We start from the raw sequence: 27521 nt of genomic DNA, 5'->3' as shown, positions 1-27521 counted from the left end.
GCGGCAGCCGGTGTGCTCCACGTGGTGCCCCCGCCCCGCCTAGACGCCGACCCGGCCGCCGAGCCCCGGCGGCGCGGGCTCCGGTGAAAGTTGCCCGGCGGGGAGCACTAAAGCCGGGCCCTCCGCTGCGCCAGGCGGCCGAGTCCGCTCACGTCTGACCGCGCGGTCCCTTCGCCGCCGCCGTCCGCTCCCAGCCCGCGGCCCGCACAGCCGGTCCGAGGAGACGCTCGCGGCAGAGGCCGGAGCCCCCGGGCTCTCTGGAAGCGCTCCCGGGATCGCCGCTCCGGCTCCTCTTCTGCGGCCGAGCCCGTCTCACGATTTTCTAGAGAAAGCCGAACGGCCGCGCGGGGTACTTTCCCGCAGGAAAAACCTGTAGAGAATAATTCGCTGTCATTCAAGGTGTGTGCGGGTTGCAGAACAGGGAAGGCGCGTCCCTGGACGCGCCATCATCAATCTGCATTTTCACCAGCCGAGCGGTGCCTCTGGTGTTTTCGGCCCCTGGTGCGCCAGCCAGCCTCGCGAGCAGCAGCAGCTCTTTGATATTAAGGGGGAAAAAATTGTTCCAAAGAAAAGAATTTCAAAACAGCCTAAAACACTGCAAGGATAGTGTCTCCCAGGGGCAGGGGGGGAAACAGTCCCTCCTATTCATCACAGTTGGGAGGGGGGTGTCTGGAGGAGGAGCCACAGGCCTTTTTTTTTTTTTTTTTTTTTTTTTCCTTTTCACGTTTTATTTCAGTCCCACTGTTTTGAATAAACATATCTTTGGTAACAAGAAGTAATGTGGAAGCATACTTAATCATCTAAATATTTAATTGGCCCGAAAGATTCCTCCAATATTAATTGCCCAGGAACAGAATATAATAAAAGGACACAAGCGAATATATGTTGCCATTTATATAATCCAAATATGATTAAAAACAGTCTGTTGGTTCTCATTGTTCTTGTTACTTTCATTATTTGGGACCATATAGATCTAATAATTTCTCCTTGAAGAAAATATCTTATTTCAGTCCCCCCCCCCCCCGCATTTAAACATTGATTGAATGCCAGATGAAGCTAGGTGATGACAGATATTAAAAAGATGCTTTCTGCCCTTCCAGCTCCAAGTTAGTGGGTGAGAAAGGTAAGAATTTTTTTTTTTTCTTTTCTGGAACCAAGCAGTATGCTTATGCTTTAGTATAACGAAAAGTGACATAGAGGAAAACACAGTACCCTACAGTAAAGGACAAGTCCTCCTGCCTCTGTGGCCTGGCTTTTCACTACTGACTGTACTATTGTCTCCCCCAACTGCACAGGATTGTACATGTGAAACACCCCCTACTGATAGGATGTCCATGGGCGATGACATGTAGGAGGAAATAATTTTAAAGGGATTAGTCAGCATAACTATCCTCAGAGTTCAAGGAAACAACTGGTATGAAAGTATGACTGTACAGCTGCATCCTTTGAGGGACTCTTCCACTTTCTGCTTCGTCTCTGTCCTGGGGTCCCACCCTCAGCAGAAGAAATTTTCTTACTGCTCCCATACTTTCATGCCTTCCCTTGAAGGAAATTTAATCCCCTAACCACTGATGCTCATCCTTCTCCCACCTCAGAGGAGGCTTCACTAGACAAAATAACATCTTCACTAGACAGATGTTCACCAAAGCCTGGGTTGTTTAGACTAGGACATCACAGGCAGGTGTTGCCGAAACAGCCACTGCAGGCTTTGCGCTGTTCATTAAATCTGGTGACCTTGCTGTCTCTCTCCCACCTGCTATGAAGTGAAAGTAGTTTTTCTCCTTCTTAAAAGCTGGTGGGAACCTGTGAACAATTGTTGCCAAGGACACAAATGTATCTGAAGGACCACCAATATTTTCAAAGACTAAAAAATTTACACCCAGTTTAAGGAATTGGCATCTTTTTCTAAACGCTGTCTGACCTGCAACTTTGCTGTAAGTGGAAATTTCATTTACGCTGTTTTGCGGAGAAGTAACAGTTCTTCGAGGCTTTTAAACGCAGAAGGTGTGAGTCTTCCAACTGTAGGAGATAGGTTGCCCTGAGACGGTGAGTGGGGCTACATGATGGAAACTTCTAGATAGTGTGCATGTTGGCCGGGGGGCTGGGGGAGCAGGTGAAGGAGCATCTACTGAATACATGTGAAGGCCTGAGGTTTTGTTTGTTCGTGTTTTGATTTATTAAGTACTTATATTTTTATTTTATTTATTCTTCATGTGCATGTCATATGACAGGCTTTTAGACTTGTCCATGTTCCTAAGCCCCTGAGTCCTCCAGTCCCTGCCAGAGCCACCCAGGCCTCCATGATGAAGGCCTTTCCTCTGGGTGGTACAAGAGGAAGTCCCAGTAAGCAGGCCACCAAATTCCCTTCTTCTACCCTGCAAATCCCTCTCAAGATTGCCCTCCACTCTGTCCATCCATCAGGGTCTGGGTTGTTGGCTTGTTGGGGAAGAAACAGGCTAGCCCAGGGGGTACAGAAGAGGGATTTGTTTGTTACCCCCATTCTTGATACAGAAGATGGTTCCTTCCAGCTGCAAGCCATATACAGACACTACATGTGCTTTATACCTCTAATTTAGGATAAATTTGATCCCTTAAGCCGGCAACTGGTTCTCAAAGTATGATCAGGAATCTTGTGGGGCAGCTGTGAGGCCAAAAATGTTCTTTTTTCTCTTTTTTAAAATTTTGAGAGCAATTTAACATGTTAACTTCAACCTACAACTATCTTCTAATGTCATTATTTGAAACATAAAGAAACAGATCCTCACAGAACTAAAATAATTCACAAGCCATGAGGTTTTTCTCCTTTTTAAAAAAATTTAAACAACTTTGTACCATGATGTAGCAAATAAGGTAAATGTCATGAATAGGAAAGCTGCAGTTTGCAATATAACCCTGGGAGGGTATTAGACCAGGGCAGGTGCATTGCACAGAACTGGTGGTGGCCCCTGTAGCATAAAGAACACAGTCGATAACATAATAAATTTGTATGGCCAGAGATGGTAACTATACTTATCATGATGAGCACTGCATAACGTATACTATTGTCAAATCACTATGTTGTGCACCTGCAACCAATATAACGTGTGTCAGCTATGCTTAAATAATAAAAACTAAAAAAACAAACAAACAAACAAACAAACAAAAAACCCCAAAAACCAATTAGGTAACATCATGAGAAATTGTTTTGCGGTCTCAAAACTATCCATTTAAATGTCTTATCTCTTCATGATTAGAGGTTTCATATTGTCCCCAGTTCTTTGTTGTGTTTTGGGTGCAATACCTCACAGGATGGGAAATTCGTGGACCACCGACAATGGCAGTACCCATTGGGCTTGTCTTTCTGGATGTGAAGGTGTGCGGTGGCTTTGCTGTGATGATCTTGAACATAAAATCTTTTGTAAACTAGGTAAACCATGGCAGCTGTTTGAGCAGCAACGGGGACTGCTGAAACCCATCCAGCTGGTACTCTGCGAGTCAGACTCATCGCTTGCAAGGTGTGTGACCGGACACTGAGCGCCCTGAGCACTTAGGTAGACAGTGGAGTCCGGCAAGAAGAACTCTCTTCTATTATTCGCCTTTTTCACTACCATTTTCTCCTGAGTGTACAATGGGGTTTTCTAGAGGCAACGTGATATAAGACGTCATAGCAGATTTAATAGAGAAGCAAGTATGAGAGTTCAGTTAATCTCTCTCAGTCAGGTGTAAAGAAATTTGTAAAAATGTAAAATGAGGCCACTTCCCTCGTGTATATTATTTTGGTTTTGAAAGTAGTTACCTTTCATAAAAATGTGTTGCCTACATTAACCTATAGTATGTCATTTATTATGTTGCCAAACTAACAAAGAATTAAAAATGTTCAGGATTAATTTCTAAATTGGTACCTATTAATAGATATCATCCATACAAAAATTCTTTGGGATTCTCAATAAATTTTAAGAGTGTAAAGGGATTCTGAGACCAATAATTTTTTTTCAAATTTTAAAATGTTTATTACTTATTTTTGAGAGAAAGAGAGAGAGAGCATGAGCGAGAGAGGGAGACACAGAATCCAAAGCAGGTCCCAGGCTCTGAGCTGCCAGCACAGAGCCTGACATGGGGCTCGAACCCACGAACAGTGAGATCATGGCCCGAGCCAAAGTTAGAGACTTAACCAACTGAGCCACCCAGGCACCCCCTGAGAACTACAGTATAAGAGCTGCTGCCTTCAGCAAGCTGTTCCATTAGGGATATTTCATTTCAGAGATACGGAAAGTTCATAGCAGTCCAACATGTAGATGAATGCTGCAAAGTGTGCCTGGCCGAGAGCGTTTACATCACCCGCTAATGTTTCCTATTTCCTGTTGTCTTTTTTTACTAGGCCTCCCTGTGACAGCTCCCATATTTTGACATCATTCATATACTTTCTTGCTTTGTGGGACTCAATTTATGACTGAAAGGTGATGATCAAAGAAAGGCTAGGCATCTCTTCAAACATGCCAAAGGAGAGTTAGAAGATGCCCGAATGTTGTGCCTAGTCATGGATATTTCAAGAGATTTAAGGCTTCTGCTGGAATTCAGAATGTAAGTGGGATGCTATGTTTACACTTTTTATGCTTATCGTTGTAGAATCCAAAAGCATTTTCGATTTTTACCAAGTTTGGGTTCTGTAGGCATTCCCGGGAAGAAAAGATGGCACATTGGAGAGCATCTTTTGCTGTTTTTGTCCCTGTGACAGCTGTCAGCGTGGGGTATCTGTGGCACGGCCCCTGGTGGCCAAGCACAGGGCCACTGTTCTCCTCAGACTTGGTGGGGACTGTTAAAAAGGTTCTTACCAGAGGAGGGCGTGGTCATCCTTGGAAATCTCTGAGTCAAAACAGACAGTTCCATACTCTTCCATACTCCTTTCCTCGGTAGGATCAAAATCGATCATGACTGTTCAAAATATCTAGTTTGGTTTCTAGGCTTAGGAATTAGTGAGGGCTTAACTTGTTCCAGACTAAGGGATAGACAGCAAGGCAAAAAGGAACCCAGAAATTGGTTAGATCACAGGGAAGGTTAGGAAGGAGCAAGAAGCATCGCTGAGGAATCACTGCAGGACTCAGTCTGGGCACCACACCTCACACAGGCTCCTGAGGAACATGAGGTCAAGACCTAAGGTGGAAGGAGGAGCTGAACTTAAAACACTGTGCTTATGGGGGCACCTGGGTGGCTCAGTCGGTTAAGCATCTGACTTCAGCTCAGGTCATGATCTCACTCACTTCATGTGAGTTCGAGCCCCGCATCGGGCTCTGTGCTGGCAGCTCAGAGCTTGGAGCCTGCTTCAGATTCCGTGTCTCCCTCTTTCTCTGCCCCACCCCTGCTCACGCTCTGTCTCTGTCTCTCTCAAAAATAACTACACGTTAAAAAAATTAAAACAACAACAGCAACACCAACACTGTGCTTATGAAAAGCTAGTAACTGGACTTCATATGGGAGATTTAGACCCAAGGTTGTGGTAACATTGCCGTCTCCACCCTAGTCTCTTGTTGAAACCATTCCTCAGCTGTGCTTCTGGAACCTGGCCTTAGGAGAAAGGCCACACTGAGAGCAGCATGCTCAGGGACAAGCTCATCTTGAGCACCCCAGAATATAAGAGACATAGGTATTTACTCAGGAAATTAAAGGTACAGCAGGGATCTCACTGCTGGGGTTCAGATATCTCTGAGAAGGTCTGGGGAATTGTGGGCAGCCCCCAAACCAGGCTATTTACAAGAGTTGTTCTTCTCTTTATGCCCTGGGAGCCTGATATAACCATCTGGCCCAGGAACAAAGCCTCAGTTGTGTGCAGGCATGGTGTGATTCTGAGAACAATGTGGGATTGGAGTTTGTCCTCAGCTCAACCTGCGATGGGTGGTAGGAAAAGAGAAAGGCACACGGAAGGAAAGATGGGTTTTGTGGAGCCTGTGCATTTCCCCCTTCTTACTACAGACCAGGCACAGCCTGTCAGACAGCAGAGATAGTGCAAAATAGAGGCAACACCCAGGGAGCAGAATTATTCATGAACATAGGAGATGTACCATGAAGACTCCCATATGTTCCGGTGGGGATCAATTTGCAGGTAATGAGCCAGTGACCTATTCATGTGACCTTATTCATAAGCTAGGGGGATCTGCCCCACGGTACTCAGAGCAATTGCAGAGATAAGGTCTTTCTGGGAAAAAATACGGTATTTTTTGGAAATGAGTAAACTATAAGATATCTTCTATACTCAGATGGCTGCTCTGCCTCCATCTAGTTGATTATTTCCTGAGCTCTTCTCCATGCAAGAAACAGGCCTCTCCTGATTGCAAGCTGAACTTCATTTAGAACAGTGTCCCCCATCAGCCCCCCACCCCCCACTACCCTTAATTTATGAAGAAAGAGTTGACTGACTAGTTAACTCTCTGACTTCCTAAGCAAATAATGACATGGAAAGATTCCCCTCCTACTCTACGCATTGTACAATTCCATTTATTTGAACTGCCCAGAATAGACTAATCTATAAAGACAGAAAATAGACTAGTGGTTGTGTGGGGTTTAGGAGAATGGAGATTGGGAAGTGATGATTAGGAGGTATGAGGTTTCTTTGTGTGGTGTTGAAAATGTTCTAAAATTGGTTGCGGTGATAGTTGCAAAACTTTGTGATATACTAAATCCCAGCAAATTGTAATTATATGATAAATGAATAAAGCTGTTATACACAAAAAAACAATGGAGAGACTGATAGCCAAGTGCTGGAGAGCAGCTCTGATTCTACTTTCTAAAAATATAGGTGAAAGAAAGGACTGTTCTGACTTGCACTATGTGAGGTAGAGAGACTCAAGACACCTGGGCTCCATGTTGGGACACAGATTTACTATTGGTTATTGTACAGAAAGAGGGCTCTGGGAGTGGGTATTGCATGGCATCATTCAAATGGGCTCTGATATGGCCCCCATGAGACCTGGCAAGGTGACCAGAGGAAGAGAGGGAAAAAGAAAGAGAAAAGACAGAGATAACATAATACCTCTCTAGGCCCTTCCTCAGAATTTTCTAAGTTCCTCTTTTATCCTAGGATTGGGGAAGTCTGGCAGTGCCATCAGGGTAGGGAGCCCCAAGCCCTGAAAAAACACACAAGGGCCTCTTACCATGTCTTTCCTTCAGAGCACTTGCCCCGGCAGGGTACAAACCAGATACGCCAGGAGCTCCAGGAGTAGTATCTCTGGGGTTTTCCTAGGGTCTCTGTGCCTGACCCAGATTCTAAGAGAGTGGCCTGGAGAGTGATCAGGCCACAAGAATGAGGCTGATATATTTGAGGTGATTTATGTAAATAGTGGCCCTGTCATCTTCCCAGGGCTAAGGTATGCCTTCTCCAACCTCAGAAATAAGGTTAGTAGAGGAGGAATGTCATGTGACTCTGTCACAGACAATACATGCAGTTAACTGATCTTCAACAGGGGTGCCAAAAATACACAAGAATACACAATTTCTCTTCCAGAAATGGTGGTGGAAAATGATATCTACGTGCAAAAGAACAAAATTAGATCCTTGTCACCCACCACACACAAAAATCAACTCAAAATGATCAAAGACTTAAACATAAGACCCCAAACTGTGAAACTCCTAAAACACGGAAAAACCTCCATGACATTGATCTTGGCAATGGTTTCACCAGTGTGACACCAAAAACCAAGGTAACAAAACCAAACATAAGCAACTAGGGCTATATCAAACTAAAAAGCTTTTGTACAGCAAAAGAAACAATCAGCAGAGTAAAAAAGGCAGTTTATGGAATGGGAGAAAATATTTGCAAATCGTGTATCTGATAAGGGGTTAATCTCCAAAATATACAAGGAACTCCTACAACTCAGTAGGAAAAAACTAATAACCTGATTAAAAAATGGACTAAGAACTTGAATAAAATAGTCAAATTTGTAGAATCAAAAAGTGGAATGGTGGTTGCCAGGGACTGAGGGAAGAGGGAAATGGGACTTACTAACCAACAGGCATAACGCTGTAGTCAAGCAAAATGAATAAGCTTTGGAGATCTGCTGTACTGCTTTGCACCTATAGTCAACAGTAATATATTGTGCACTTAAAATTTGGTCAAGAGGGTAGATCTTGTTAGGTGTTTTTTTTTTCCCACCATAAAATAAAACAACAACAAACAAACAAAAGGTATATGGTTCAGTTACATCACCCTATAATTTGTGTTATTGTTAACATGTTTATATCATCTATATATGTTATAAACACAATACGGTGTTCATCTTTAACATATGTCTTAAAATATTAATAAATATAATTAGAAAAAATCAAACTCTTTCCCCTGCTGGGAACAGCAGCCGAAATCTCTATTATTTTCATTTTCAGCTGTTACTTTTTTGCTGGGTTCCCTGGAGTCTCCCCATGCACGTGTAGCGTAGCAAATCAGCCAAGAAATGGGCAGAATTTACAATCAGATTTGGGGGTTTATCCCCTCTATGTCTCCATCTTGTCTAGGATTTCTTCCTTAACTTTCTATCTGCTGGCTCTGCCAGCCCCCGAATTTTGTCATCTGACATTTTAAGTAAGTAAGGCTGAGGCTTTTGGCTGCCTTGAACTGCCTGTGGACTGAGGAGAACCTTCAGACCAGAAGCTGCATAACTGCAAATCTCTTGCTTAATGGGCTTTCTGATTTTCAAAGAACTATTGCACTCCAGTTTCTGCCTGCTTTGCGTCATACTCCAGAGCCTGTACACTTTTGTCTTTTTAAGTTTTTTTCTTCAGATTTTATAATAGTTAAAGAGTTACAGTCTGGCAAAATCATTCCACTGTAGCAGCCAGAATTCCTCTTAAATATGATTCTGTAGCAAGATTTTATACAGAATTTATTTTACCAGTCCACTATTAGACATTTAGTTGTTTCTGTTTGCTTTTGAAGAAAAAAATAACAAGAAGATATTAATGTGGCTCAGTTGGTTAAGCGTCTGACTCGGTTTCGGCTCAAGTCATGATCTCACAGTTTGGGAGTTTGAGCCCCGCATTGGCAGTGCAAAGCCTGTCTGGGATTCTCTCTCTCTCTCTCTCTCTCTCTCTCTCTCTCTCTCTCTCTGTGTCTGTCTGTCTTTCCCCCTGCTCATACTTTCTCTCTCTCTCTCTCTCTGTCTGTCTCTCCCTCTCTCAAAATAAATAAACTTAAAAATAAAAAAGAAGATACTAATGGCCACCAACACGATCATGTGACAGTAGCACTGCATTGTCCAACTTTGGGTGGGGCCATTCACACTGTTGTCTTTGAAACGTCCCGGAGCAGAATTGAGGATGTGTTTAGCAACCTGAAGAGCTGTGCTGTGCCATGGCCACGTCTAGGAGCCCCTGGGGTCCTGTCAGGGAAAAGGAGGGTATGAAGCACTTGAGGATGCCAGTAAAATTATGAGTTGAAGCCTTGGAACTAAATAACATCTTTGTTGTTAATCCTGAAATTACTAGGCATGCCCTTATTGGGCTGTCTACATCTTGTGTTGCTGTGGAAAGCATGGATTGCATATGGTATTAAATTCACAGGATGTTTTCTTACACTCATACCTGCTTTGTGCTTAGGTTCTTTGGTCTATCTGAATCTCTTTCACCTTCTCTGACCCTTCAGCTTATTCCTTCTTTGTTGTTCCCAATAATCAGCTCCAGGAATTAGCATAGATCTGTGTAAGTGCAGAGAGTGGCACCTTGACCACAGGGCATGTTCGAAGACTTGCGTAACAAAGAAGAGATGAGAATGTTGTTGTTTTTTAAAATTTATTTTTTTTAATTAATTAATTTATTAATTAATTTATTTATTATTTTTGAGAGAGCGCGTTCTCACGAAAGCAGGGGAGGGACAGAGACAGAGGGAGAGAGAGTATCCCAAGCAGGCCCTGTGCTCAGCACAGACCCCAACGCGGGGGGTGGGGAGGGCTTGAACTCACAAACCTTAGATCGTGACCTGAGCTTAACAGACTGAGTCACACAGGCACCCCAAAGAGAATGTTCTTTATTGCTGATTTACATTTAGGAACTCTCTTGCTGGATAGTTCTTGGCTTAAAAGAGAAAGCATCTTCATGGAAAATGACATAATTATAGTTTCTTTGCTGAACTGGGTATTTTAAAGATTCTAATTTTGATTGAGAGAACTTTGGATATAATGAGAGTTTAAAAATTACATTTACTTTTCTTTTATTCCTTTCTAGAATAATATCTTGATTGACAATTTATATATAAGGCTATACAAGTAAGACAATAAAACATCTATTGCAAAGGAAGGAACAGAAGGGAGGGAGGAAGGGAGAGAAGGATGAGGGAGGGAGGAAGAGAGGGAAGAAGGGGTGAGAGAGTGAGGGAAAGAAGAAGAGATAAAGACAAAAAAAAGATGAAAGGAAATGATGAGCACTGGGTGTTGTGTGTAGGTGATAAATCACTGAATTCTACACCTGAAACTGATATTACACTGCGTGTTAACTAACTGGAATTTAAATAAAAACTTGAAGAAGAAAAAAAAGGACGGAGGGAAGGAATGGAAAGAAAGTACCTCGTGTGGGTGTCTCAAATGACTAAGCTCCTTCTGGATGAAGTCAGTTGGGGTCCCATAAGCCAAATCTTGTCAAATGAGTGTTAATATTATATTCCTACAAGTGACTAAATTTTAGAATGTTAATCTACAGACACAGTTTGGGATCTTTTATCTGTCCATCTGTCATGAAAAGAATTGGCAAGGGTAGGGCTGACTCACATGATGGTAACTTCTTCTAGTCTTATATTATTTCCCTGGCAATATGAATATCATGGGCATTCTATCTGCTTGAGTAGAAAGTCTCCCTATGCTCTTTTTTTTATTATTATTTTTAGTAAACAGTATATACCCAGAATTCATATCAGGAGGTTTCAGTTCTTAAAAACGATTGAGTATTAACTAAGATTGGTTCCATCTATACTGTGTCCCATCAACTGTGGGATTCATCCATCTCCTAGTACCTGGTTAACAAAGATAGAGAGATAGCCCAATACACCACAGCCAGATTAATGAAAAAGAAAAATTGTAGATTGGCTATCATGGATCTCATTAATGTAAAGTTTGTCATTACCACTACCAATACATGGCTACCTATGGCTTTCTTGGGTTCACAGATCCTTCAGATATTTTATTGGTGGATAGTGACATGATAACCTGGTGATATAATGAAAGCAGGCAGTGCAAAGCCCCAAGGCTGGCTGAAAGTTGTACATTCTGACAAGGGGTTATTTAAGTCTGAAAACTAGTTTCCATTAAGTCTTAAAAATATTTTCCCATCAACATAACAATCCACATGTACCTTTGTGGAAACATGATTAGGAAGATAGGAAAATTGAACCTACTAGTATGATCTTGACCTGATTTCTGAGATATTTATCTATAGACTCTTCAGCTCATACGCTTATAATATTTTTGTTATCTTTCAGCGTCTTTTAGTATGTAACACTGAGATGTATCCAGATGGATCTGGGGGCTCCTGACATATTTGCATCCTACACGTCCTCTTCAGGTTCAGCATCAGTATGTCAGTTAAATGCCTACAACATATAAAATCCAATAACTTAAATAGGCACCAGGTGAATCATTAAGAGTGTAGGCTCCAGAGTCTCACTGCAACTCTGTTCCTTACTAGCAGTGAAAATAACTTTGGGCAAGATACTTAAACCTTCTGTGCCTTAGTGTTCTCATATTATTAATAATTACTATTAATAATGATAATAATAGTAAGGGTTAAATGAGATAAGGCTTTTGAAGCCTGGTAGGCTGCTTACTGTATACACAGTAAATGCTCAATAAATAGCAATTATTGGCATTATTAATATATTACTTGGTAGCCTATTTTTTCAAACTCTTTGATCACCTTCAGACGTTAAAGCAATCCAGATGTTAATGTAGTCCTATTATGTTGCTGTTTGGGCTCTGTTTAAGAAACTGTTGCCAACTCAAGGCCATGAGGCTATTTTCATGTTATCATCTGGCAGCTTTATTCTTAAACCTTTAATATTCATATATATAACCCATCTGGAATTATTTATGTGTATAGCATCAGTAGGGACAATTTTTAAGTTTTTCCCCATTGGATATCCAACTGACCCAACATTTACTCATTATTCTATTCTAACCTTTACTCATTATTCTATCCTGCCAACTTTGTCAGAAGTCAAGTATGCATGCATGTGTGAGTCTGTTCTTGGTCTCTCTTGTTTCCTTAGGTCTATTTGTCTATCCTTTTCCCAATACTATTTTAACTATTGTTACTTTGTATTAAGTCTTAAAGTCAGGTAGAAAAGTTCTACCACTTGGTTCTTCTTCAAGATTGTCTTGGTATTCTAGGTGATTTGCAATTTCATACACCTTTCAGAATCTGCTTGTCAATTAAAAAAATGAACTTCTGGAATTCTGACATTTTTATAATTCTGAGTCTCAAATCCCTCACATACATCTATATGCTTATTTAGATCTTTTAAATTTTCTCTTAATACTACTCTATGGTTTTCTGTATAGAGATCTTACATATATTTCATTGGATTCATTCCCAGGCTTTAAATTTTGACGATATGATTTTTGTTTTTTTTGAGGTATAATTGACATACAACATTATATTAGTTTCTGGTGTACAACATAATGATTCAATATTTATATATATTGTGAAATGATCATTACAAGAAGTCTAGTTATCATCTGTTACTATACACATTATAAATTTTTTTCCTTGTGATGAAAACTTATAAGACATCACTAAGAGTGTAAGGTTAAGCCATAGGCTAGGAGAAGATATTTGTAGTACATTAAACTGACAAATAACTTATATCTAGAATATATAAAGAAATTTTATTTTTTGAAAAAGACAATACAGTAGACCAGATATTCAAGCATCCCAAAGTGACACTTCACAAAAAAAGGATATTGAAGTGACTAATTAATAGACAAGTGCTCAACATCACAAATGCAAATTAAAGTTGCACAATGAGGGGCGCCTGGGTGGCGCAGTCGGTTAAGCGTCCGACTTCAGCCAGGTCACGATCTCACGGTCCGTGAGTTCGAGCCCCGCGTCAGGCTCTGGGCTGATGGCTCGGAGCCTGGAGCCTGTTTCCGATTCTGTGTCTCCCTCTCTCTCTGCCCCTCCCCCGTTCATGCTATGTCTCTCTCTGTCCCAAAAATAAATTAAAAAAACGTTGAAAAAAAAATTTTTTAAAGTTGCACAATGAGATTCCATTGCACACCTAGCAGAAAGGTAAAATTAAAAAGAATTTCCATACTAAGTGTAGGCAAGAATGTGGAGTAACAAGGAACTCTCATGCAATATGGGTTGGATTTCATTGGAAAACTGTTTGGCAGTAACAGCTAGAGTTGAATTTGCACGCATCCTATGATCCACCATTCCACTAGTAGGCTTAGCCCACACAAATGCCGGCATGAAAAGACATATATATATATATATATATATATATAATGCCGGCATGAAAGACATATATAGGAACGTTCCTATTAGCATTATTTGTAAAGCTCCAAACTGAAAACAACCAAAATAGCCATCAATTTTAGAATGGATAAATTGTGGTATAGTTGTATGTGATACAGCTGAAAAATGGCCTCCCAAAGATATTAGGTTTTAATCCCTGGAACCGTAAATGTTACCTTGTGATTAAGCTGAAGCTCATGAGATGGGGAGACTATTCAGGGAGGCTGTAAATGCGACTAGTACCTTATAAGAGGTAAACAGAAAGAAATTTAATATACACAGTAAAGGAGAATGCAGAGTGACCCAGGAAGGAGAGACAGAGTGATGTGGTCACAAGCCAACAAATGCTTATAGCCACCAAATGTTGGGAGAGGCAAAGAATGGATTCTCCCTCAGTCTCAGAAAGAAATGCATTTCTGCTGACACCTTGGTTAAGGCTCAGTGATATTGACTTTGGATTCCTAGCCTCCAGAACTATAAGAGAATAAATTTCTGGCATTTTAAGCCACTTTTTTCTGGTAATTCGTTACAGCAGCAGAGGAAAGGAATACACCATAACATGAAATACTATAAAGCAAGAGAAATAAATGAGCTTCTCTACACACACCAACATGGATGAATCTCAAAAACGTAATTCTGAAGGAAAGACAACATACTTATGATTCCACTTACATAAAGTTAGAAAGTAGTCAGTACTCATCTGTGATGTTAGCAGTCAGGATGGAGAATGCCTTTGTGGAGGGAACAGTAACTGGGAGGAGCAGGAGTGGGTTTCTGGGGTCTGGGAAATGTTCAGTCCTTTTATATGTAGGGGTGTATACACCTTGTGATGATTCATGAAGCTGTACTCTTATCACTTATGCACTTTATATATGTGTGTTTCATTCAAACAAAAATTTATTAAGAAAAAAACCCCACCTAAATGAAATCTGATCCAGTTGTACCTGATATGAGACTTCCCTGTCATCCCCTCAGGGACTGTGGCTCAAGGGCTCGGGGGCAGGGGGGTGCTGTGTGGCCGCATCTGTACCTTAACCTGCCCCTTCCCTTTGGACCTACCCTGCTTTGGATTGTTTCAATCTGACTCTGGTGGCTTCTCTGCTATGCTGTTCTCTATATAAATGGGATGTGTACTTTACTTGGGAGGGGCCAGCATTCAACTTCACTCAGGACTACCCTTTATCACAGAGTATTCCTTCAAAGGGGGGCTGCTGTTCTTCTGATAGCCACACCAACAAATCCAGGTCTCCAACATCTGTTCAGGGTGGCACTTGCCCTATTTGACCCTTTGCCTGGGTGACTCTAGGGCTCCTGCTCTCCTCTGGCATCCAATGGAATGCCTTAGCTTCCCTTTATGTCTCCAAGATCTTCAGAGATCCAGGATAGATGGAGAAGTAACTTTGTCCTGTTCTCAGGCACATTCCACAGTGGGCCCTTCTCACCTTGTTGGCCTGGATTACTTTGGCAAACTTCATACCAAAGAAAGCATCAACCAGGAAGAGAGAGACCAATATTTCTTCAGGTGATTATAATTCCCATAAATGATTCTTCTAATACTTCTCTCCTCTCTTGGCTTTGGACGGGAATAGATTGGCAAGAGAAGCACTTTCTTCTTTTCTGTAGAAGGAGAAAGGAGAAGTTCTCTCACCATTAATGCTGGAACTCAGGTAACTCACTAACCAATCCACCCCAACTCTTCCTCAGGCTACTCCTTCGGGTGAGGCTGGTGGAGAGATGCAGTTGAGAGACAGTGTCCTTTTTCAGTCCTGGGGGCAGGGTTCAATATCTGAGCTGGACTGTGGTGGGTATACTCAGCATCTTCCTATCCTTGGCATTAAACCTTAGTCATTAATTCTGGGACAAATAGAAAAGTCCCACTTGGTTTGTTATACCAAGGTCCACTCTACCAATCTTTGCAGATATGAAACTAGAGCCAAGCTCAAAAACTAGAGCCAAGCAAAGAATTCAGGCAATATTTTTTTCTCCTGAAGGATCTAAGGATACTTAGAAGATTGGCTCCAATCCTTGGTAACCTGTACTTTTATAAACTCGTATATTTTTGTCTGCTTGGACCCCAACTATAGTTGTAACTGGAGAAACAAGCTACATTTATATTCCTTGATCCTTGGAAGTTTACTTGTAACTGAGAGTAATAAACTTTCATTGTAGTATTTTTGATTCTAGCCTTTATGACTGTTATAAAGTGATATTTCATTGTAGTTTTAAAGTTGCATTTCCTTAATGATTGGAGATGTTAAGTATCTTTTCATGTGTCCCCGGGCCATCTGTATGTTGTCTTTGGGAAAATGTCTATTCAGGTCCTCTGTTCATTTTTAAATCATGTTATTTGGGTATTTTTTGATGTGGGTCATATGAATTCTTTATATGTTTTAGATATTAACCCCTTATCGTATATATCATCTACAAATATCTTCTCCCACTCAGTATACTGCCTTTTCGTCGTCTTGGTGGTTTTCTACACTGTACAAACACTTTTTAATTAGATGTAATTCCAATTGTTTATTTTTGTTTTGCTTACCTCATCTCAGGAAATGTATCTTGGAAAATGTTGCTACAGCTGATGTCAAAGAAATTATTGCCGGGCACCTAGGTGGCTCAGTTAGTTGAGCGTCTCTCTCTTGGTTTCAGCTCAGGTCATGATCTCACAGTTTGTGAGTTCAAACCCTGCGTTGGGCTCCATGCTGAGAGTGTGGAGCCTGTTTAGGGTTCTCTCTCTCCCTTTCTCTCTCTCTGCTCCTCCCCTCCTCATGCTTTCTCTTTCTCTCTCTCTCAAAAGAAATAAATTCATTAAAATAATTATTGCCTATGCTTTCTTCTAAGAATTTTATGGTTTCAGGTTTGATATTTAGGTCTTTCTTCCATTTTAAGTTTATTTTTGTGTATAGTGTTAAGAAAGTGGTCCAGTTTTTATTTTTTTGCAGGTAGCTGTCTAGTTTTCCCAGTATCATTTATTGAAGAATGTTTTTACCTCATTGTATACTTTTGCCTCCTTTATCATAAATTAACTGACCATATATGCATGGGTTTATTTCTGGGCTATCAGTTCTGTTCTACTAATCTCTGTGTTTGTCTTTGTGCAGGTACCATGATGTTTTGATTGTTATACCATTGTAGTATATCTTGAAATCTGGGAATGTGATACTTCCAGCTTTGTTCTTTTTTGTTAGGATTGTTTTGGCTCTTTGGGATCTTTTGTAGTTTCATAGAATTTTAGGATTATTTGTTCTAGTTCTTTGAAAAATGCTGTTGGTAACATGATAGGGATTTCACTGAGTATGTAGAATGCTTTGGGCAGTATAGACATGTTAACAATATTGGTTCTTCCAATCCATAAGCATTGTATACCATTCCTTCTCTTTGGATGTTTACTTTCTTTTAGCAATGCCTCAGTTCTCAGAGTACAAGTCTTTACCCCTTTGGTTGAAACCATTCCTACGCCCAAATGTCCATCAACTGATGAATGGATAAAGAAGATGTGGTGTGTGTGTGTGTGTGTGTGTGTGTGTGTGTGTGTGTACTTGGCAATCAAAAAGAATACGTGGATGGAACTAGAGTGTATTTATGCTAAGTGAAATAAATCAGTCAGAGAAAGAAAAATATCATATGATTTCACTCATATGTGGAATTTAAGAAACAAAACAGATGAACATATGGGAAGGAAAGGAAAAATAAGATAAAACAGAGAGGGAGGCAAACCATAAGAGACTCTTAAATAGAACAAACTGAGGGTTTCTGGAAGGGAGGTGGAAGGGGTGATGGGCATTAAGAAGCGAACTTTTTGGGATGAGCGTTGGGTGTTATATGTAAGTGATGAATCACTGGGTTCTACTCCTGAAACAAATACTTCTCTGTATGTTTACTAACTTGAATTTAAATAAGTTAGAAATAAATAACAAAAAAATTATTCATAAGCATTATATTCTCTTTGATGCTATTGTAAATAGGATTGTTTTCTTTACTTCCCTTTCTGCTTTTTTGTTATTAGTGTATAGAAATGCAACAGATTTCTGTATATTGATTTTGTATCCTGCAACTTTACTGAATTCATCTATTAAATATAATAGTTTTTTTTGGTGGAGACTTTAGGGTTTTCTATATATAGTATGTCATCTGCAAATAGTGACTTTTACTTCTTCCTTACTAACTTGGATTCTCTTTATTTCTTTTTCTTGTCTGTTTGCTATGGCTAGGACTTCCAGTACTATGTTGAATAAAAGTAGTGAGAGTGGACATCCTTGTCTTATTCCTGATCTTAGAGGAAAAGCTCTCAATTTTTCACCATTGATGATGATGTTAGCTGTGAGTTTGTCATATATGGCATTTATTGGTAAGGGTGTAGAGAAAAGGAAACTCTTATCCGCTGTTGGTGGGAATATAAGTTGGTACAGCCACTATAGAAAATAGTAGGGAGGTTCCTCAAAAAATTAAAACTAGAAATACCATATGTTCTTGTAATTCTACTTCTGGGTTTTTACCCAAAGAAAATGAAAACACTAACTCAAAAAGATATATGCACCCCTATGTTCATTGCAGCATTATTTTCTATAGCCAAAATAGGGAAGCAACCCCAGTGTCCATTGATAGATGAATGGATAAAGAAGATATGGTACACACACACACACACACATACACACACACTGCAATATTAGTCAGCCATGTAAAAGGATGAGGTCATGCCATTTGCGACAACATGGATGGACCTAGAGGATATTCTGCTAAATGAAATAAGTCAGACTAAGAATAACAAATGCCATATGATTTCACTTATATGTGGAATTAAGAAAAACAAAATGAATAAATAAATAAACAAAAATCAGAATCAGACCTGTAAATACAGGGAAAAAAGTGGTGGTTGCGAGAGAAGAGGGATGAGAGGGATGGGCAAAATAGGTGAAGAGAAGTAGGAGATCCAGGCTTCCAGTTATGGAATAATTAAGTCATGGGAATAAAAGGCACAGCATAGGGAATATAGTCAATGATACTGTAACAGTGTTGTATGGTGACACATGGTACCTACACTTGTAGTAAGCATATCATAACGTATAAAGTTGTTAAATCACTATGTTGTATACCTTAAACTAATGTAATATTGTGTGCCAACTATACTCAAAGGGGAAAAAAAGATGTGTATATATACATAATGTAACATTACTAAACCATAAGAAGCAGGAAATCTTGTCATTTAAAATATGGATGGACCTAGAAAGTATTTTGCTATGTGAAATAAACCAGACAGAAAAAGATAAATTACCATATGATTTAATCTATACTTGGAATCTAGAAAATAAAAGAAAGAAACAAACAACAACAACAAAAAAGGAGAAATAGACTCATAGAGAAAAAACTGATGGTTGCCAAAGTGGAGTGGGTTGGGGATGGTGGACAAAATGAGTGAAGGGGGTTAAAAGATACAACCTTTCAGTTATAAAATAAATAAGTCACTGGGATAAGTATAGCATAGGGAATATAGTAAATCATATTGTGATACACTTATTGTGGCGAACATTTTGTAATGTATGTAACTTTTGAATCACTGTGTTGTACACCTGAAACTAAATTTAATATTATATGTCAACTACAAATGAAAATTAAAAAAAAAAAAATTTAAAACCCTGGTTTTGTCTGCCTTCATCTATATTCTTACACTAAGAAGATAAAACCTTTATTTTTTTGATTAATGGATTTTTAGCAGTTTTAGGTTGCAGAAAAAATTAAATGAGAAGTATCCAGGATACTTGTATAATCCCTTAACTCATCAGCCCTACAATTTCCCGTATTTCTAGCATCTCACACTAATGTGGTACATTTGTTGCAGTTGATGAACCAATGTTGTACATTATTATTAACCAAAATCCATAATTTACTTTAGGATTACTCTTGGTGTTGCACATTCTATGGTTTTGAAAAAGTGTAATAACGTATATTCATCATAAGGTATCATACAGAATAATAGTTGCACTGCCCTAAAATCCTCTTCATGCCATGTCTTCATCTCTCTTCTGCTCTCTCCTTCCGAACGCTGGCAACCACTGATCTAGTTAGTGTCTCCATGGTCATGCCTTTTTCAGAATGTTATAGAGTTCGAATCACACAGTATGTAACCTTTTCAGATTGGCTTTTTTATTTAGCAATATACATTTAAGATGCCTCCATGACTTTACATGGCTTGATAGCTAATTTTTCTTTACTACTAATATTTCATTGTCTAGATGGACCACAGTTTATTTAACCATTAATCTACTGAAGTAGATTAGATTCCAAAGTTTGACCATTATGAAAAAAGCTGCTATAAACATCTGCGTGCAGGTTTTGTGTGGAGATAGTTTTCAAGTTCTTTGGGTAAATGCCAAGCAATGTGACTGCTGAATCATATGGTAAGAGTATATTTAGTTTTTTAAGAAATTGCCCAAAGTAGCTGCACATTTTACATTCCCACCAGAGGGTGTGTAATTGTAACTGGTTGTTTTAATTTGCATTTCCTGAATGACATATAATGTGGAGCATCTTTTCATATGCTTATGTACCATCTGCATTTCTTTTTTTATTCGAGTATAATTAACATAGAACGTTGTATTAGTTTCATGTATACAATATAATGATTCAACAATTCTATACATTTCTCAGTGCTCCTCAAGATAAGTGTACCCTTAATCTGCTTTATCTATTTCCCCTATCCTCCTACCTATCTCCTTTCTGGCAACCACCAGTTTGTTCTCTATATTTAAGAGTGTGGTCTTTTGGGAGGACTGGACAGCAACATGCAGAAGGTTGAAACTAGACCACTTTCTCACACCATTCACAAAAATAAACTCAAAATGGATAAAGGACCTGAATGTGAGACAGGAAACCATCAAAACCCTAGAGGAGAAAGCAGGAAAAGACCTCTCTGACCTCAGCCGTAGCAATCTCTTACTCGACACATCCCCAAAGGCAAGGGAATTAAAAGCAAAAATGAATTACTGGGACCTTATGAAGATAAAAAGCTTCTGCACAGCAAAGGAAACAACCAACAAAACTAAAAAGCAACCAACGGAATGGGAAAAGATATTTGCAAATGACATATCGGACAAAGGGCTAGTATCCAAAATCTATAAAGAGCTCACCAAACTCCACACCCGAAAAACAAATAACCCAGTGAAGAAATGGGCAGAAAACATGAATAGACACTTCTCTAAAGAAGACATCCGGATGGCCAACAGGCACATGAAAAGATGTTCAACGTCGCTCCTCATCAGGGAAATACAAATCAAAACCACACTCAGATATCACGTCACGCCAGTCAGAGTGGCCAAAATGAACAAATCAGGAGACTATAGATGCTGGAGAGGATGTGGAGAAACAGGAACCCTCTTGCACTGTTGGTGGGAATGCAAACTGCTGCAGCCGCTCTGGAAAGCAGTGTGGAGGTTCCTCAGAAAATTAAAAATAGACCTACCCTATGACCCAGCAATAGCACTGCTAGGAATTTATCCAAGGGATACAGGAGTACTGATGCATAGGGGCACTTGTACCCCAATGTTTACAGCAGCACTCTCAACAATAGCCAAATTATGGAAAGAGCCTAAATGTCCATCAATTGATGAATGGATAAAGAAATTGTGGTTTATATACACAATGGAATACTACGTGGCAATGAGAAAGAATGAAATATGGCCTTTTGTAGCAAAATGGATGGAACTGGAGAGTGTGATGCTAAGTGAAATAAGCCATACAGAGAAAGACAGATACCATATGGTTTCACTCTTATGTGGATCCTGAGAAACTTAACAGAAACCCATGGGGGAGGGGAAGGAAAAAAAAAAAAAGAGGTTAGAGTAGGAGAGAGCCAAAGCATAAGAGACTGTTAAAAACTGAGAACAAACTGAGGGTTGATGGGGGGTGGGAGGGAGGGGAGGGTGGGGGATGGGTATTGAGGAGGGCACCTTTTGGGATGAGCACTGTGTATTGTATGGAAACCAATTTGACAATAAATTTCATATATTGGAAAAAAAAAAAGTGTGGTGTTTTGTTTGTCTTTTTTTTTTTTTTTTGGTTTTTGTTCATTTATTTTGTCTCTTAAATTTCACACCTGAGTGAAATCATTATCTATTTGTCTTTCTGTGGCTGACTTATTTCACTTAGCTTTATACCTTCTAGGTCCATCCATGTTGTTGCAAATGGCAAGATTTCATTCTTTTTTATTACTGGGTAACATCCATACTATATATACACCATATCTTCTTTGTTTATTCATCTATCATTAAGCACTTGAGTTGCTTCCATATTTTGGTTATTGTAAATCATGCTATAATAAACATAGTGATGCATTTATCTTTTTGTATTAGTATTTTCATTTTCTTTGGGTAAATACCCAGTTGTGGAATTACTGGATCATATGGTAATTCTACCTTTAATATTTTAAGAACCTCCATATTGTTTTCTGCAGTCACTATACCTATTCATATTCCCACTAATAGTACATGAAGTTTTCTTTATCTCCACATCCTCACCAATCTTTTTTATTTCTTGTATTTTTGATATTAGCCATTCTGACAGGTATAAGATGATATCTCATTGTAAATTTACTTTTTATATTCCTGATGGTTAGTGATCCTAAGCATCTTTTCATGTGTTTGCTGGCCATTTATATCTCTTTGAAAAATGTCTGTTTAAGTCCTCTGCCCATTTTTAAAGTGTTATTATTATCATCATCATCATCATCATCATCATCATCATTATGTGTGTGTGTGCATTGCATGAGTTCTTTATATATTTTGGATATTAATCCCTCATTTGTCTATCATCTACAAATATCATCTCCCACTCAGTGTACTACTTTTTCGTGCACTGTGCACTGTGCAAACACTTTTTAATTAGATGGAGTTCCAATTGTTTATTTTTGCTTTTGATTACCTTGCCTCAGGAGATGTATCCAGGAAAATGTTGCTACAGTTGATGTCAAAGGAATTACTGCCTAAGTTTTATTCTAGGAATTTTATGGTTTCAGGTTTCACATTTAGGTCTTTATTTTGAGTTTATTTTTGAGTATGGTGTAAGAAAATGGTCCAATTTCATTCTTTCACATGTAGCTGTCCAGTTTTCCCAACACCTTTTGTTAAAGAGACTGCCTTCTTCTCATTGCACATTCTTGCCTCCTTTGGCATAGACTAACTGACCATATTATCCTGGTTTTATTTCTGGACTTCGGTTCTGTTCCACTAATCTATGTGTCTATTTTTGTGCCAGTGCCACACATCTTTGATCACTTCAGCTTTGTACTATATCGTGAAATCTGGAATAGTGATACCTCTAGCTTTTTTCTTATTTCTCAAGATTTCTTTTGCTATTCACGGTATTTCATGGCTTCATATAAATTTTAGTATTATTTGTTCTAGGTCTGTAAAAATTGTTGTTGGTATTTGGATAAGGATTGCATTAAATTTGTAAATTGCTTGGTTCTTCTAATTCATGAACATGAAATATCTTTCCATTTGTTTTTGTCATCTTCAATTTTTTCCCACTAATAGTGCAACAATTTCTTTTGTTAATGTTTTACCATTTTTAGGCTACAGGTCTTTGGTTAATGTTTTTCCTGGATATTTTATTATTTGGGTGCAATTATAAATGGGGTTGCTTTCTTAATTTCTCTCCCTGCTACGTCATTATCAATGTATAGAAAATGCAACAGATTTCTGTATATTGATTTTGTATCCTGGAACTTTACAGAATTTATCAGTTCTATTAATTTTTTGGTAGTCTTTAAGGTTTTCTACATATAGTATTATGCTATCTGCAAATCATGAAAGTTTTTCTTCTTGTTTACAAATTTGGATGCCTCATTTCTTTTTCATGTCTGATTACTTTGGCTAGGACTTCTAGTACTATGTTGAATAAAAATGGTGAGAGTGGACATCATTTTCTTGTTCTTGATCTTATGAGAAAAGTTCTCAGCTTTTCACCACCTGAATATGATGCTCACTGTTGGTTTTTCATATATGGCCTTTATTATGTTAAGGTATATTCCCTATAAACCTACTTTGTTGAGAATTTTTTATTGCAAATGGATGTTGTACTTTGTCCATTGCTTTTTATGCATCTATTGAGATGATCATATGGTTTTTATCCTTTCTCTTATTGATGCAATGCATCATGTTGATTGAGTTGTGAATATTGAACCACCTTTGCATCCCTGGAATAAATCTCACTTGATTGTGGTGAATGATTTTTTAATATATTGTTAGATTCTGTTTGCTGATGTTTTGTTGAGGATTTTTGCATCTATGTTCATAAAATACATTGGCCTGTAGTTTTCTTTTTGGAGTGTCTTTATTTGGTTTTGACATCAAGATGATGCTGACCTGGTAGAATAAATTTGGAAGTTTTCTTCCCTCTTCTATTTTCTGGAATTGTTTGAGGAGAATGGGTTGTAACTCATCTTTAAATGTTTCATAAAATTTACCCATGAAGCCATTTTTTCCTGGATCTCTGTTTTTTAGAAGTTTGATTACTCACTCAGTATCATTGCTAATAATCAGTCTCTTCAAGTTTTCTATTTATTTCCGACTCATTTTTTTTGTTTTTTGTTTTCTGTTTTTTGTTGTTTATTTTTTTAAATATTTGTTTATTTTTGAGGGACAGAGAGAGACAGAGTGCAAGCAGGGAGGGGCAAAGAGAGAGGGGGACACAGAATCCAAATTGGGCTCCAAGGTGTCAGCACAGAACCCAACGCAGGGCTTGAATTAATGAGTTGTGAGATCACGAACTGAGCCAAAGTCAGAAGTTTAACCAACTGAACCACTCAGGAAGCCCTCTGACTCATTCTTGGAAGGTGATATGTTTATAGGAATTTATCCATTTCTTCTTGGTTGTCCAACTTTTGGGCATACAATTTTTTATAATATTCTCATTATCCTTTGTATTTCTGTGGTGTAAGTTGTTATATCTCCTCCTTCATTTCTGATTTTATTTAAGTCCTCTCTCTTCTTTTTTGATGAGTTTAACTAAACATTTATCCATTTTGTTGATCTTTTCAAAAAACCAGCTTCTGGTTTCATCGATCTGTTCTATTATTATTTTAGTCTTTGGTTTCATTTATTTCTACTATATATTATTTTCTTCCTTCTACTGGCTTTGGGCTTTGTTTATTCTTCTTTTTCTAGCTCCTTTAGCAGTAAAGTTAGGTTGTTTATTTAAGATCTTTTTCTGCTTCTTGAGTAGGCCTATATTGCTATAATCTTTTTTCTCAGAATAGTTTTTGCTGCATCCCAAGTATTTTGAGTTGTTTTAATTTTCATTTGTCTCTCTCTATTTTTTAATTTCCTCTTTGATTTATTAGTTGACTCATTCATTGTTTAGTAGCATATTATTTGGCCTCCACAGATTTTTGTTCTTTCCAGATTTTTTCTTGTGATTGATTTTTAGTTTCATACCATTGTGGCTATAAAAGATGCATGACATGATTTCAATCCTTTTGCACTTATTGAGACTTGTTTTGCGGCCTAACATGATATGTTTTTGAGAATGTTTCACGTACACTTAAAAAGAATTTATATTCTGCTCTTTTTGGATGGAGTGTTCTGAATATATGTGTTCGGTTCATTTGGTCCAATGTGTCATACAAAGCCATGGTTTCCTTGTTGATTTTCTATTTGGATGATCTAGCCATTGATATAAGTGGGTTGTTAAGGTCCCCTACTATTATTGTATTACTGTCAGCTTCTTCCTTAATGTCTGTTAATAGTTGCTTTATGTATTTAGATCCTACAATGTTGGGTGCATAAATATTTAAATTGTTATATCTTCTTGTTCAATTATTCCCTTTATGATTATGTAATGCCCTTCTTTGTCTCTGTTACAGTCTTGTTTTAAAGTCTATTTTGTCCTACTTAAGTATTGATATCCCAGTTTTCTTTTTGCTTCCATTTCATAGTAAATGTTTCTCCATCCCTTTGCTTTTAACCTGCATGTCTGAAGTGAGTCTCCTGTATGCAACATGTAGATGGATGTTGTTGTTGTCATTGTTATTTTTATACATTTATTCATTCTATGTCTTTTGAATGGACCATTTAGTCTACTTACATTTGAAGTAATTGTTGTTGGTGTGTACTTATTGACATTTTGTTACTTCATCTATGGTGCTTTTGTAGGCCTTTGTTTCTTTCTTCTCTTGTTCACTTCTTTTATGGTTTTATGGCTTGCCTAAGTAATATGCTTGAATTTCTTTCTCTGTATTTATTGCATATCTGTTAGAAGTTTTTGATTTGTAGTTACCATTAGGCTCGTATATAACATCTTATGCACATGGCAGTCTATATTAAATTGGTGGTCATATAAGTTTGAACCCATTCTAAAAGCACTAAATCTTAATCCCTTTTTTGTGTGTGTGCATATAATGTCACACTTTAAATCCTTTTATTTTGTGAATCCCTTGGCTGATTTAAAGATAAAATTGATTTTACTCTTTCTGTGCTTTAACCTCCATACTAGTTTTAAGTGAATAATCGACTACTTTTGTTATATTCATATTTACCTGTGAAATTTTTTTCTTTCCTAATTTTCTTATTCCTGATTATGGGCCCTCCTTTTCACTCAGTGAATTTCCTTTAGCATTTCTTGTAAGGCTGGTTTAGGAGAGATGAACTCTTAACTTTTGTTTGCCTAGGAATGCTTTTCTCTCTCTCTATTCTTAATGATAACTTTGCTGGATAGAGTATTCTTGGTTGCCGGTTTTTGTCTTTCAGCTTTGAATATGTCATGCCACTCCCCTCTGGCTTGCAAAGTTTCTGTTGAAATACCAGCAGATAGCTTTATGGTTTTTTCTCTTGTATGGAACTGTTTTCTTTTCTCTAGCTGCTTAAAAATTTTACTCTTTATCACTATCTTTTGCCATTTTAATTATTATGTGTGTTGGTGTGGACCTCCTTAGGTTGATTTTGTTGGACGCTCTCTGTGCCTCTTGGATCTAGAAGTCTGTTTTCTTGCCCAAATTAAGGAAGTTTGCAGCTATTATTTCTTCAAATAATTTTTTTCTCTCCCTTTACTCCTCCTTCTCCTTCTGGGATTCCTATGATGTGAATGTTATTATGCTTGATGATGTTGCTGAGTTTCCTTAACCTATCCTCAATTATTTTTATTCTTTTTTTTGTTTTTGCTGTTCTTTTTTTGTGGGGAGGAGGTCTTGGTTGTTTCCCATTACTCAGTCTTCAGTTTTCTGATCCATTCTTTTGCCTTCTCTAGTCTATTAATGATTCCTTCTAGTATATTTTTTTAAGTTTTTTTTAACGTTTTATTTTTATTTTTGAGAGAAAGAGACAGAGCATGAGGGGGAGAGGGACTGAGAAAGAGGGAGACACAGAATTGGAAGCAGGCTCCAGGCTCTGAGCTGTCAGCACAGAGCCCAATGCGGGGCTCAAACTCACGAACCGTGAGATCATGACCTGAGCTGAGGTCGGATACTTAACCGACTGAACCACCCAGGCACCACGCTTCTAGTGTATTTTTAATTTCAGATGTTGAGTTCTTCATCTCTGATTGGTTCTTTTAAAATATTTTCTATCTCTCTTTTCAAGGTCTCACTGGGATTCTCCATTTTTTCTCAAGTTCAGTAAGTATGGATCTATACTATAAGGCACAGATAGATTTATGATCTATAAGACATATTGCTTTTCTCCATTTCATTTAGCCCATTTGCTGGGGCCTTGTCCTTTTCTTTCATTTGAGACTTACTCCTCTGTCTCCTTATTTTGTATAACTCTTTGTGTTTGTTGTTATGTATTCAGAAAGTCACTTATGTTTCCTAATCTTGAAAGTAGCGACCTTATGAAGAGGCTTGTTCCCTGTAGCACAGTGTCCCCTGTTCTCCAGAACTAGACATTTCAGGGGTGTCTCCTGTGTAGGTTACATAATGTTGTGGCTGGGCCTCATTTGTTTTTAGTTCAGTCAGCTACAATGACCCATTTTGCCTGTTGTAGGAAAGTTTTGCTTCCTATGCTGTGAAGGGGCCAGTCTGGAGCCATCATGGGCTTGTAGTTGAGCATTTTCAGCAGTCAGACCAGATT

The 27521-nt window shown here is 38.6% G+C and overlaps 1 long non-coding RNA gene across 2 annotated transcripts; it reads left to right on the top strand.

Annotated features, from left to right (window-relative positions):
* Window positions 1–21: 21 nt before the first annotated feature.
* LOC125929790 (uncharacterized) lies at window positions 22–27069 on the top strand. 2 transcript variants are annotated; one of them, XR_007459968.1, is made up of 4 exons: window positions 22–399; window positions 3407–3494; window positions 4358–4560; window positions 27033–27069. It is a non-coding gene; the product is annotated as an uncharacterized LOC125929790 (long non-coding RNA). The 2 variants fall into 2 exon arrangements; XR_007459967.1 differs by lacking the exon at window positions 27033–27069 and having other exon boundaries at window positions 4358–6670.
* The last annotated feature ends 452 nt before the right edge of the window (window positions 27070–27521 follow it).

This window comes from Panthera uncia, chromosome A2 (genome assembly GCF_023721935.1).
Source record: "Panthera uncia isolate 11264 chromosome A2, Puncia_PCG_1.0, whole genome shotgun sequence".
Lineage (NCBI taxonomy): Eukaryota > Metazoa > Chordata > Mammalia > Carnivora > Felidae > Panthera > Panthera uncia.
The sequence above is the reverse complement of the archived record's forward strand: the minus strand, read 5'-3'. Positions and strand labels throughout refer to the sequence as shown.